The 12,013-nt window shown below is 41.0% G+C and overlaps 1 long non-coding RNA gene across 1 annotated transcript in view; it reads right to left on the bottom strand.

Annotated features, from left to right (window-relative positions):
* The window catches only part of LOC123383049, a 111,874-nt gene that overhangs the window by 23,987 nt on the left and 75,874 nt on the right, over window positions 1-12,013 (bottom strand). Inside the window, exon 4 of the long non-coding RNA XR_006592306.1 lies at window positions 2,508-2,583. This is a non-coding gene — a long non-coding RNA (uncharacterized LOC123383049). The remainder of the gene's footprint in view (window positions 1-2,507; window positions 2,584-12,013) is intronic.

Genomic DNA, 12,013 nt, shown 5'->3' with positions numbered 1-12,013 from the left:
GTTTTGTTTTTTGATGCTTGGTGTCTAAAGGGGCCCTTGTAGGAGTTAGATCATCACTATTCAATAGAAATGTAATATGTAATTAAACTCATAAATGCAACCTGTATATGCAATAAAAATTTAATAGCCACATTGACAAAAAAGAAAAATGTAAGTTTAATTTTAATAATTTTTAAGTCAAATATCAAAAATGTTATAATGTCAACATGTAATCAGTATAATATTGATGAGATACTTTCATTCATTTTTTTCTTATCCAAGTCTATGAAGCCAGTGTGTACTTTATACTTAACAGAATACTTCAGTTGGGACCAGCCATATTTCAAGTGCACATTAGTGACATGGGCTAGCCAGTGGCTATTCTGTTGGACAGCACAGACTTGGGTATACTTTTACTTATCTACTTACTGCTAATCGACTTTTGTTAATCTACTTACTTAAAGAAACTTTCCTAATCTTCTTATTCCATTGTAACATATTCGCCTTTTCAGTGACTTTGACTCCTAGGAAGATGCCCTGGTTTTACTGATGTTCAAAGCTCTAGGGCATGGCAGAGTTTCTAACAGAAGTTCAGTCTTCAAAAAAAATGATTGTTACACAGGTGAAGCAGAGAATGCTGATTTGGGGCCTGTCCTTACGTTTGAGATGTGGAGGTAGGTGTGGGAAGGAAAGGAAAGGTGTATACTTCTTAGCCTGACTCAGTTCTGACTTAGGAGACTGAATAGCTCCCACTATCCCCATTGAAGCAAATGTGACTAAAAAAAGTGAACAGTATTCCTTTCATCCTCACATTTATATCAAATATTCACAGACAAGGAATTGGTATAAATAAAGTTGCTTGGAGCCACTGATGAAAAAGTTCTTTAAAAATATTTAGCATTTTTGGGGGGTCTGGGTGGCTCAGTTGGTTAAGCATTGGACTCTTGATTTTGGCTCAGGTCATGACCTCATGATTCAGGGGATCGAGCCCCATGTCAGGCTCTGTGCTGACAGTATGGAACCTGTTTGGGATTCTCTCTCTCCCTCTCTCTGCCCCTCCCCACTCACACATGCACACTCACTCTCTTGAAAATAAATAACCTTAAAAAAAACCACTAGAATTTAAAAATATATGTATTTAGTATTTTCACTATGCTTAAAAAAAAGCCTCACGGCTGAAATATATTTCTCTATTAAAAGTGGAGTTAATTTTTTTGCGTTTTTGAAATGTTTCCCTTTAATGTCATATAACTGATATCCTTTTTCTTTTCCCTATTGTATTAATCATATTTTTAAATTTTTATTATCTTATGATGTTTTGCCATCTTAAAAAATCTTTCTGGCTGCTGAGAGACTGCCCCTCCCAGGGCTAGCCAATTCTTAGAGACAGCTTGGCAGGCAGTGTACCTTTCAAATGCAAATCAACCAATCTGGGAAATGTATTCACCCAACAAATTCTATTAACTTACACATCAAGCCAATATTTCTCCTGCCCTAAATCATCCCAGGGTTGGATACCAGGCAGCTAGAGACTGCTCCTATAGCTTAAAACCTCCAGAATTTTTCAAAATAGACAATCTTAAAGTGTTTCCCAGCTTTGCCTGGTCTTTCGTGTGGAAACACGAAAAAAGGCTACAGCCCAGGCTTTCCCCTCTTCTGCCTCCTGCCCAAACCCTGGTGCTTTCCACGTGGCCCTGCATAACATGATGTGCCTCCTTCTCTAGGGAAATAGAAATAATGAATTCTTCTTTCAGTACCATTGGCCTCGGTGTTATTACTCAGTCACTTCCATAAATTTAAATCCCAAGAGCACAAATGAGACACATACATGTCTACTTCTCTGTCTCGGTTATTTTGTATTTCATTTACTTTGGACACATATTTTTACCAGAACGTAAATTTAGAACCCAAGCTAAAAGGTATGTCAGAGGATTTAAAACTGTGCCTTCACAGTGAATAGAAAGCCTTCGGGGAATAGGGCAACTGAAGAAACGAGAGTTGTGGGTAATGAGAAAAAAGGAAACACTATTTACACGTTCTTATAAAGTACATTATGGAGGCATGAAGGCAATAGAATGTGGCTTATGTGTCTAGTACATGCTGGGTATTTTTCCTATCCCCTCTCATTTAATCATCTTCAGTTAACAGAGAGGACCCAAGAAGGTAAATGACTTTCTCAAGGTCAAGGAATTAGGTGCAGACTGGGTTTGAATCCAGATTCTTCTTGGTCCCCCACCCATGCTCTCATTGTTGCACTGCATTCTCTCCATCTGAAAGCTCGAAAGCTGTGAATTAAAGAGTCACCCAAACATACTTGGAGGGCTGCAGCTTTCGTGATGTTTTCTTTTCTGAATGCCTGACGCAGGGCATGTTTTCTATATAGTATTCAGATGTCAAGAATATGAGGGCAACATCACAGATTTTATTTAGCGACAAGCAGGGTACGAAGTACGGTGGAAGACAATGGCTGACATTGAGTGCCGAGAGGTATGTCTCATACTGGGAAAGGAAGAAGTATTTTCTCATACCTTTAGGCTCCTGAGGTCCAACTGGAATGCTGGTGGCGATGGGGAGACTTCTGTACAGAGGAGAGGGAATGAAAAGCTGCCAAAACAAATCAAAAAGAAAAGGGAGTAACAAGTTTCAGGCTTTTTTTAGGACAGCTTATGACTCCATGATCTAATTTATTAATTTTCTCGAATCTACTCTACTAGTGTTATAACTCAGTCTGTATTTGTGAAATTGTTTAAAAAGCTTATCTGTTTTGAAAGAGAGAGAGAAAGAAAGTGTGCACACACAAGTGGGGGAGGGGCAGAGACAGAGGTGGGGGCGGAGAGAGAATCCCAAGCAGGCTCCATATTGCTGTTGCAGAGCCCTCTGTGGGACTTGAACCCACAAACTGTGAGATCAGGACCTGAGCCCAAGTGAAGAGCCGGTCGCTTAACCAACTGAGCCACCCAGGAGCACCCGCATTTGTGAATTTTTAATGGAAACAGAGGCTCTGATACTTCAGAATGAAGAAATATAATCTGGGGGTTTCCTAGGCAATGAGTGAACATATGAGAAAGGGAGTGTAACAATAGAACATGTACCTCTCATAGCTGCAGGAGAAGAAGGAATCGTGCAAAGATTTTTCTTCCATAATACAATTTTTTTTATGTCAACACATTTTCCATATGGATAAACGAGTAGAAAGGAAGAGCAGGATGGCGATGAATAATAAGCTACATGAAAAGCAAAGAAAACTAGTGCATCCAGAAGGCTTAACTTACTGTATAACCAAGAGTGCGAAATTGGCCCAAGAGGGTTATATCATTGAAAGTTTGGAATTAAATGGAAAATAAACATTTAATTTGATCCTCAGATGTGATTTTTAAAATTACTTTTGCATTAGAATATGTCTTTACGGTTTAATGGATTCTGATTGTGCTCACTGACGACCTTTTTGACTCTTTAGACCATTTCAAATTCTAAAACATCAAGGGAACGATTTCCCAAAGTTTAAACGTAGACGTAATTGGATTTCTAATGCTTAGAAATCAGGATGAACAACTTTAAGTTAAAGAGAAATGTGGAGAAGATGAAGTGACATATTGTGGATTTAGCAGGAAAATTCTTCGTGTGTTCCCCAGCTACAACTCTGCTAACTACACTGTGCTCGTAGATTACTGGAAGGCAGATATCATAGAAGAAAGGGTGTTCCTATACCGGCTGAAGCAGTGAAAGCTGGAAAAGTGACTCATTGCTTCTCAATAGGAGCTATTTCAGTTTCCTTTCATTTGTGGGTTTTTTAGTTCAGTGCGAGAATATATAATGTGACTTCTAGATGTTCCATTCTCTAGAACAATTTATTCTAAAACACAGTTTGTTCTCTAGTGAATTTAAAATAGGCAAAAGAAAACAGTTTTCTAAGTTTAGGGATAGGAAGTAAAAAGGGAGAAGTATGCAGAAGGAATTAAGAAAGGTGAGTCACTTGCTAGTAAACTTCAGAGTCTCGGAATTAAATCAGTTTTCCCCTTAGTACCAAGGGCAAGTCAGTGATAACATAATTAGAGCTTCGCACCAAGGATGTGTTCGAAATATGGTGTTTGCCAGGAGACACCTTCCTCCTTTGGGTTCGATTTTATTTCCTTCTAGAAAAATTCCCAGATTAAGGCACTTTGTGAAAGGATCCACTCTCTTGATTTTTTTTTCCTTTCATTCCAGAGTAGAGAACTTGTAAGTTTTTAGGGAACAGAAAATCTAAAATATGTGAGATAATCCCCCCACAAATATTGAATGTAAATGTAAAAATCCGAAGGATAATAGAATTTATTTTGCTTGTAAAATTTTCATATTTCATGTTTTTCTGTGGCCTCTTCCTTCCCTTTGTTTCTCATTTCACCACGGGAATTTGATCAAAAACAAAAGAACAAGAAGATGTCACTTACAGTATGGTAATGGTTATAGGCTTTTAAAGATAATATAGAATATTTGATCCAGTTATTATTTTTTTATTATTGAGTTGTTCGTGTTCTTCATATATTTTGGAAATCAATTCTTTTTTTTTTAAACATTTTTTTTAACGTTTATTTATTTTTGAGACAGAGAGAGACAGACCTTGAACGGGGGAGGGTCAGAGAGAGAGGGAGACACAGAATCTGAAACAGGCTCTGGGCTCCGAGCTGTCAGCACAGAGCCCGAGGCGGGGCTCAAACTCACGGACTGCAAGATCATGACCTGAACTGAAGTCGGACGCTTAACCGACTGAGCCACCCAGGCACCCCTGGAAATCGATTCTTTATTTACACATATGGTTTTGCAAATATTTATTCCCATTCAGTAGGTTGACTTTTCATTTTGTTGATTTTTTTCTGTGCAGAAGCCTTTTAGTTTAATATCGTCCCACTTGTCTATTTTTGCTTTTGTTACCTATGGTTTTGGTGTCATATCCCAGAAAAATGGTACAGCAGCTGTGGAAAACAGTGTGCAGATTCCTTGAGAAGTTAAAATTAGAACTACCGTATGATCCAGCGATCCCCCTTCTGGGCATAAATCCAAGGGAAATCAGACTCTAGAAGAAATATCTGCAGTCCTACATTCATCGCAGCATTATTCACAATAGTCAAGACATGGAAACAACTCAAGTGTCCACTGACAGACGAATGGATAAAGAAAATGTAGTATATGTATTCAATAGACTGCTATTCAGGCTCAAAAAAGAAAGAAATCCTGCCATTTGTGGCAACATAGATGAACCCGGAGGACATTATGCTGAGTAAAATAAGCCAGTCATAGAAGGACAAATACCTCATGATTCTACTTATATGAGGGATCTAACATAGTCAAACTCATACAGGCAGAGAATGTAATAGTGGTTGCCGGAGCTGGAGGGTGGGAGAAATGGACAGCTGTTGTCCAATAAAGTTTTAATTATGCAAGATGAATACATTCTAGAGTTCTATTAAAAAACAAAACAAAAACAAAGGGACACAAGGAAACTTTTGGAGGCGATAGGTATGTCCGTTGTCTTTATTGTGGCGATGGTATCCTGAATGTTTGCATATGCCCAAACTCATGAAATAGTGCATGAAATATGTGCAGGGGTTTTGTTTTTGTTTTTGGTATATAAATTACACTTCAATAAAGCTGTCAAAAATTCTGGACTATTTGAAACTGACAGAAAAGTACAGAGAATAATATAAGACACTGATACTTAGCCATCACCCAGTATTTTAAAATATTAACATTTTACCTTCTCTTCTTTTTTCTTCAAATCATAAATTACAGAGAAGGTTAAGACTCTTGGCTACCTTACTGTGATCCCATCCCCTCTCTCCCCAAAGATAAAAACGGTTCTCATGAATTTTATGTTTAAGTTTCCCATGTGGGAACTTCATGAGCAAAGAGAATCCTACATATGTCGCCGTCAGGTTTGCAGCTTGGTAAACGGCTCAGTAGAGCAGGTTGGCCATGCTGCATGAAGTTGGCGATGTAGCTCTGCCGTGAAGGAGGGATTCTACTGCAGGGTGTAAGCCCAGAGCAAATCTTGCTGGTTTGCACAGGGAGACATGTCCATTTCATTGCAGCATTGTTGGAAGCAATACAAATTAGTTAGAAATTATTTTTATTGTTAAAAACATTTGTGTCAAACTTACTTTCCATGGCTAGATGTGTATGAAACGAGGAGAGAAAAAAAAGTAAACAATACAAAAGTGTGAAAAAGAAAAAATCTTTAAGACAGATGTAAATATTTTGTTAGGCTGTACACTTTTTAAGCTTTATTTCAATCGGTTGGATGAGCAGTAATCATATCCTTCCAGCTCAAAGTGTGGTCCATGGACCAGGGGAGGGGCAGGTTCTTGGGGTATGTGTGTTAGAAATGCTGACTTTCAGGCCCCACTCTAGGTTTACTGAGTTAGAATCCGCATTTTAACAAAAACCCCGGGTGATTTGTATGCATAGTTGTTTGAAAGCACAGGTCTAGAGCAGCTGCCCTCAATTTTTAGGTCTCAGCAGGCTGATGGGTCAAGATGAGCTGCGAGGTGAATGCAAATACACCATTAGTAATGATCAAGTACACACTTTGCTGAACAATTTAAAGAAAAAGAGCAAATGTGAACTATTTCACACGGTACCGGCACTCAAATTCATGTGCATTTCCTGAGTGAAAGAAGAAGCATCGAGGTGGTCTGTAGAGATAGGGATGTGCAATGCCACATTGCAAATATCGGAGCGATTGTGATGGGATCCCGTGGGGGGAGGCACGTGCTTTGTGACTGTGAGAGGTGACTGACTCGCAGAGTCAGAATCCCAGGTAATTGATAACCAACGGTAACAGGTATCTGCTCTCAGAGAGGACCATGTACTCATTGAACAAATATTTACTCATCCCTTGCATATGCTACCTCCTCGGCTAGACCCCAGGGAGCAGTGGTGCCCACCACAGACACAGTCCATGTCCCAACAGAACCTACGGGCTCTCAGGGGAGGCAGCATGACTGTCATACATTAACAAGTATGACGGTCCAATGAATCTTATAGGAAGAGAGGCATGAATCTTACAAAGATAGTTAGGCAGTTAGGTAGGTAGATAGACAGTTGAGAGATTGGTAGATGATAGATAGTTGATACGTAGAAAGATACATTGATAGAATGAGAACATACAGCAGAGCCATCTATTGGAGTCCATGTGCCAGATGGCCACACATTAGAAGCTTTTGAAATGTTAGAGAGAAATGTCTGATGTTAACAGAATATGTGTAATTATTAGAATATGCAGATGCAAAGAAAAGCAGGACGGCAAAACCTTGGGGCACTGGCTTTAAATACAATGGCCAGTCAGGTGGGATTTGTAAAAATTATTTACCATGATTAGATAAACATACAAATCCAGAAGAGCAGTAGGTTATGTGTGAAGAGGCGTTTGGAAACCTTGATTCAAATATTGTCCAGACTTCTCAAGACTCCTTTCTGAAGCTTTTAGACCCACCTACTGTTTAATTATACACTGAGCCCATGCTTCTCCCCTGGTGCAGGGAGCTGTAACCAGCTCTCTCTCAAGGGTCTCCCAGGGAACTCCCAAACATTTTTTATTTGAAGAAATGAACACATGTGAAGTAGTTTGGTTTTTGAAAATGTCTTCTTTGAGGCACTCGGGTGGGTCCGTCAGTTAAGCATCTGACTCTTGATTTTGGCTCAGGTCATGATCTCATAGTTGTGAGATCAAGCCCCACATCAGGCTCTGTGCTGCCAGTGCAGAACCTGCTTGGGATTCTCTCTCTCGCTTTCTCTCTCTGCTCCTCCCCTGACTCCCCTCTCTCTCTCTCACTCATTCTCTCTCAAAATAAATAAATTAACTTTAAGAAATACAAATAAAATGTATTCTCTGCTACCTACTACTGCTATTTTCCTAGCCTGCCACCATGACAGAGAGACAATAGACAAGGGAACCACTCAGGGGCCCTATCTGGCAATTTAGGTTTATTGAGAATATGCTGGTGTCATATCAGAAAACTAGTGTGTCAGGCAAACATTATAACCGTAACTAAATATATATTATATGATGCATAAAAATACATATATAACATACACACACACCCACATATATATGTATCTATATATATATGTGGGTATGGGTGTGTGTTCTCCTAGTATTTCCTTCTCCTCAGCACTCCTGATGCTATTTCCAGTTTATTACCTCCTTAGAGAAGGGCTAAGACAGCAGAAAGAGAGAGAAACAAACCCAGAATTTTCCTTTGAGTTTTGAATTTCAAAAACCAAACATAGCCTTCAGAGGAGAAAAGGCATGAACGTTAAGTTTGGGAGATCCTAATAAAGAAAACAAACCTGTCTCCCCTGATGATCTGATTGGATAAATGTCCTCTGATCCATAGGACAGAGCGTCAGAAGGCAAGTGAGAAGAGCACTGGGCCCTTGATAAGGTGGGTGAGGGGCTATTTCCTGTGCTTCTGAGAGGCCAAGGCTCAGAAGGGCAATAAAAGACCAGATACGTTTAGGGGACCCAGAGCAGAGATAGGCTGGGCCGTGATTCTCAGACAGACTTGGGAGGATAGCAGAACTCTGTAGAAGGAATTAATGTCTTCAAGTGGATTTAGGCAGAGGAGGTTTAGTTGGCCAGGGAGACCTTCACTCCCCCAGGGTGATATAGCGCCAAAGAGCAATTCCCGTTGCCTGCGGCGGCACAGAGGTTAGATCATGCTGTAGGTAGCATAGTCTCCATGGCCCAAACTGCAGGATGAGCAGTTGGAGACAGCTGAGGCTGAGCTGGACTAAGGGCACCTGCAGTCGAGAGGCAGGGATGACACCTGGCTGGTGGGCCGATAGGAACAGACTCATCTGACTCAGATGTCTGTTCTCCCAGGCCATAGCTCCAAGCCTGGCACTCCGCCAATGCTCCAGAACTGTCGTGTTACCTCAGAATAGGAAGGGTGCAGAACTGATAAAAAATTTGGTTTTCAACTCAGGAGAATGAGGATTCAAAGTATAAACTGAGTTGAAAAAATAACGCCCCAGTTCTTCACATTAATTTTTTTGCCTAAAGTTTGTGCTCATCACAGTAGCTTTCTCAATATTTGTGTGGGATGGAGGTTTGGAGATGAGGTACCTTTAGGGAAGAAGGGGATTGTCTTTCTCCTTCTCTCTCCTTCTTACCTTAACACATTGGGTTATCTGTGATGGAAGCATTTCTGTTCCTCTGGTTTACTTCTATCTTTCCCTAATTTGTTCATCAATATCGCTCTTCTCTATTGCTTGCCCCAGAGACAAAGCAGACAATACCAAACCTAGAAATATGTCTGAGGACACCCTCAGACAGATGTCAGATAACACCCATTTCTCACAGGATTATGAAGGCATCAGAAGTTCTGTCAGCTCCCAAAACCACTTGCCTTGTCTTCTGAGGCCCAAGTTATTCTGGGGGGGGGGGGGGGGAAGGACACAGAGTCTTTATAGCTTAGTGAACAGATATCAAACACGTAGAGAGAGGAAAGGGATGGAGAAAATATAGGAAAGGTGGAAAAGGCTTAAGGATCTAGTTGGAGAGAAGGGAAAAAGTGGAAGTGTGGCCACAATTTTCTTGTGGAAAATGTATACTAGTTTGCTTATCTGTCACTTCCCCTGCCAGGGGGAATATGTTTCGTGTAAGATTGTACTGAGTCAAATATATGCCTTATACAGGTGCTTTATGTGGACCTGTGAGCACTCGGGAGCAATGTCTAACTCCCTGGAGAGCTGAGAATTCTGTAAGATTTTTAAAAGCTTTTTTTCCTTTGTTGAGGTAGATTCGTTTACATGGAAACCTCACCCTTGCTGCTCTGCTCCTGTGTTACTGGCAGCTTAGCCAGAGGGCAGCACAAGGGCACTGTTTCTATACTCAGGAGCAACAGAAGTCATGGCTGTCATGAGAGAGAGAATCATTCTGTTATCTTTGGGTGCCCCACCCTCCCTGTTCCAAGGTGGAATAGGTTCCTGGTCCATTTTATTGTTGAACAACATGGATGTACCTAGAGTGTGTTATGCTAAGTGAAATAAGTCGGACAGAGAAAGGCAAATATCGTACAATTTCACCTATAGGAAATTTGAGGATTTAAGAAATTAAGCATTTAATAATTTAAATTGAGAATTTAAGAAACAAAACAAATGAATAACCAAAAAGCAGAATCAGACCTATAAATGCAGAGAAAAAACTGATGGGTGCTAGAGGAAGGAGGGGAAGAGGATGGGCAAAATGGGTGAAGGGGAGTGGGCGATACAGGCTTCCAGTTATGGAATATGTAAGTCATGGGAATAAAAGGTACAGCCTAGGGAGTATAATCATTAGTGTAATAGCATTGCATGGGGACAGATGGTAGCTACAATTGTGGTGAACATGGGATCACACAGAGAAGTTGAGTTACAACGGTCGTACCCCTGAAACTAATGCAACCTGTGTCAACTATACTCAAGTGAAAAACAAACACACAAACAAATGCACAAACAAAAACGAAAGCCCTCAGTGGAAAGTGCCTTGTTTCCCATCCAGTCAAGCTGGCCGTGTGTTCACCATGGGAACTGGCTGCCATTCTACCGGTGAAGGTAATGGGCGCTTGGTGCGTTGTGGTCACACTGTCATGGAGAAGACCTGTGGATAGTGTTCCGCACCACCTGCATTCGAAGAGGAAATCACCCCAGGCTGGTTACCTCTAAGGTCGATGCTTGTCTAGAAAGCTGAAGCCCAGCACCACTTAGAACAGTGTGGGGTGGTGGGTGGCGAGTGCCGGGGAGGACACAGGGAGGGAGGAGAGGCATGTGTTACTCAGGATCCCAGGCTGCAGCTTTGTCTGTGTGAAGAAGCCAACTCAGTACTTATCTGCTCCAGACAGATAGAGCTCCTGTACTGCGTTTCCCACATTGAGGAGCAATAAAACAGATGAGGAAGGAGAAAGAGGTGGGGCAGTGGTGGGAGACCAGAGGAAAGGCTCCATCGACCAAGGGCGGGCTGCTGTGTCTCTGTCTGGTGGCTTTTCTTTCCCGATACCCCACCCTTAACATGTGGCTGGTGTCCATTAAATATGTGTTGAAGGAATGAATAAATATTTGGGGGTGTAATGGTTTCGACTACAGTTACTTTAGTAATTAAGTTATTGGCAATAATGGTATGATAAGCATTTTGTCTATTTTTTTTGTCATCTATAGTCCTGATAGGTTTTTTTTTTTAATGTCCAATTGTCATAAAATTGTGTAACAGTTAGCTATGATGGTCAGACAAAACCTAGTCAATAAAAATGACTGTAGTCCAAGCAGCTCTGTGGAGGTATTTTTGTATTTCCAAAAACATGATCTTAGACCCCAGAAAGAGGAATCTCTGTATATAGAAAAATTAACCACTACACCCTCCTCACCACCAGGGAAGCAAATGGGATCTGAGAGAGAATGCATTCAATAACTGCACAATCTATGATGACGTCTCAGGCAGAGCCATTATTCTTTTATGTGAAAGGTGAGTGCTTTGCAAGGCAGGAGAGAAGCAAGAGTCTCTGAACACCAAGGTCTTATTTCTCAAAGAGTAGGAGGAAGACCCCATGAATGCGAAGAATGTGCTTTCTTCTATATGACTATACTCCCCTTTCTTAGATGGTTCTAGAGGGACATGGCTCAGCCATTATTGCTACACAGCTTCTACTGGCTCCTTCTACTCATGGGTGCACAGCCGATGGTTCCCCTCAGAACCAGCAAAAGCCTGAGCAAAGAAAAACGTCTATTCCAAGTTTGCTGAAGTCTGAGGTAGCAGACTTGGCGGTAATGCAGAAAGAGATGAAGATATCCATAGACTTTTCATGGGAGAGAAGTAGAATTTTCCTAGGGGCGAAGGGGAGGGAGTCCGAGGAAAGGTGAGTTTTCCAAGGGAAGAAAGGATCAAAGTGTCACAGTGGGAAAGGAATGGGGCCTCTGGGAATGTAGGGTTAAGGAACAAGATAATTCCCATGGGGTAAGAGGTCCTCCAAAGGCCTGGATGGAAGAGCTGCATTTTCTGATGCTTTTTCTTGGTTCAGGG

Source organism: Felis catus, chromosome F2, assembly GCF_018350175.1.
Source record: "Felis catus isolate Fca126 chromosome F2, F.catus_Fca126_mat1.0, whole genome shotgun sequence".
Lineage (NCBI taxonomy): Eukaryota > Metazoa > Chordata > Mammalia > Carnivora > Felidae > Felis > Felis catus.
Note: the sequence above shows the minus strand (reverse complement) of the source record. Positions and strands in the feature narration are given on the sequence as shown.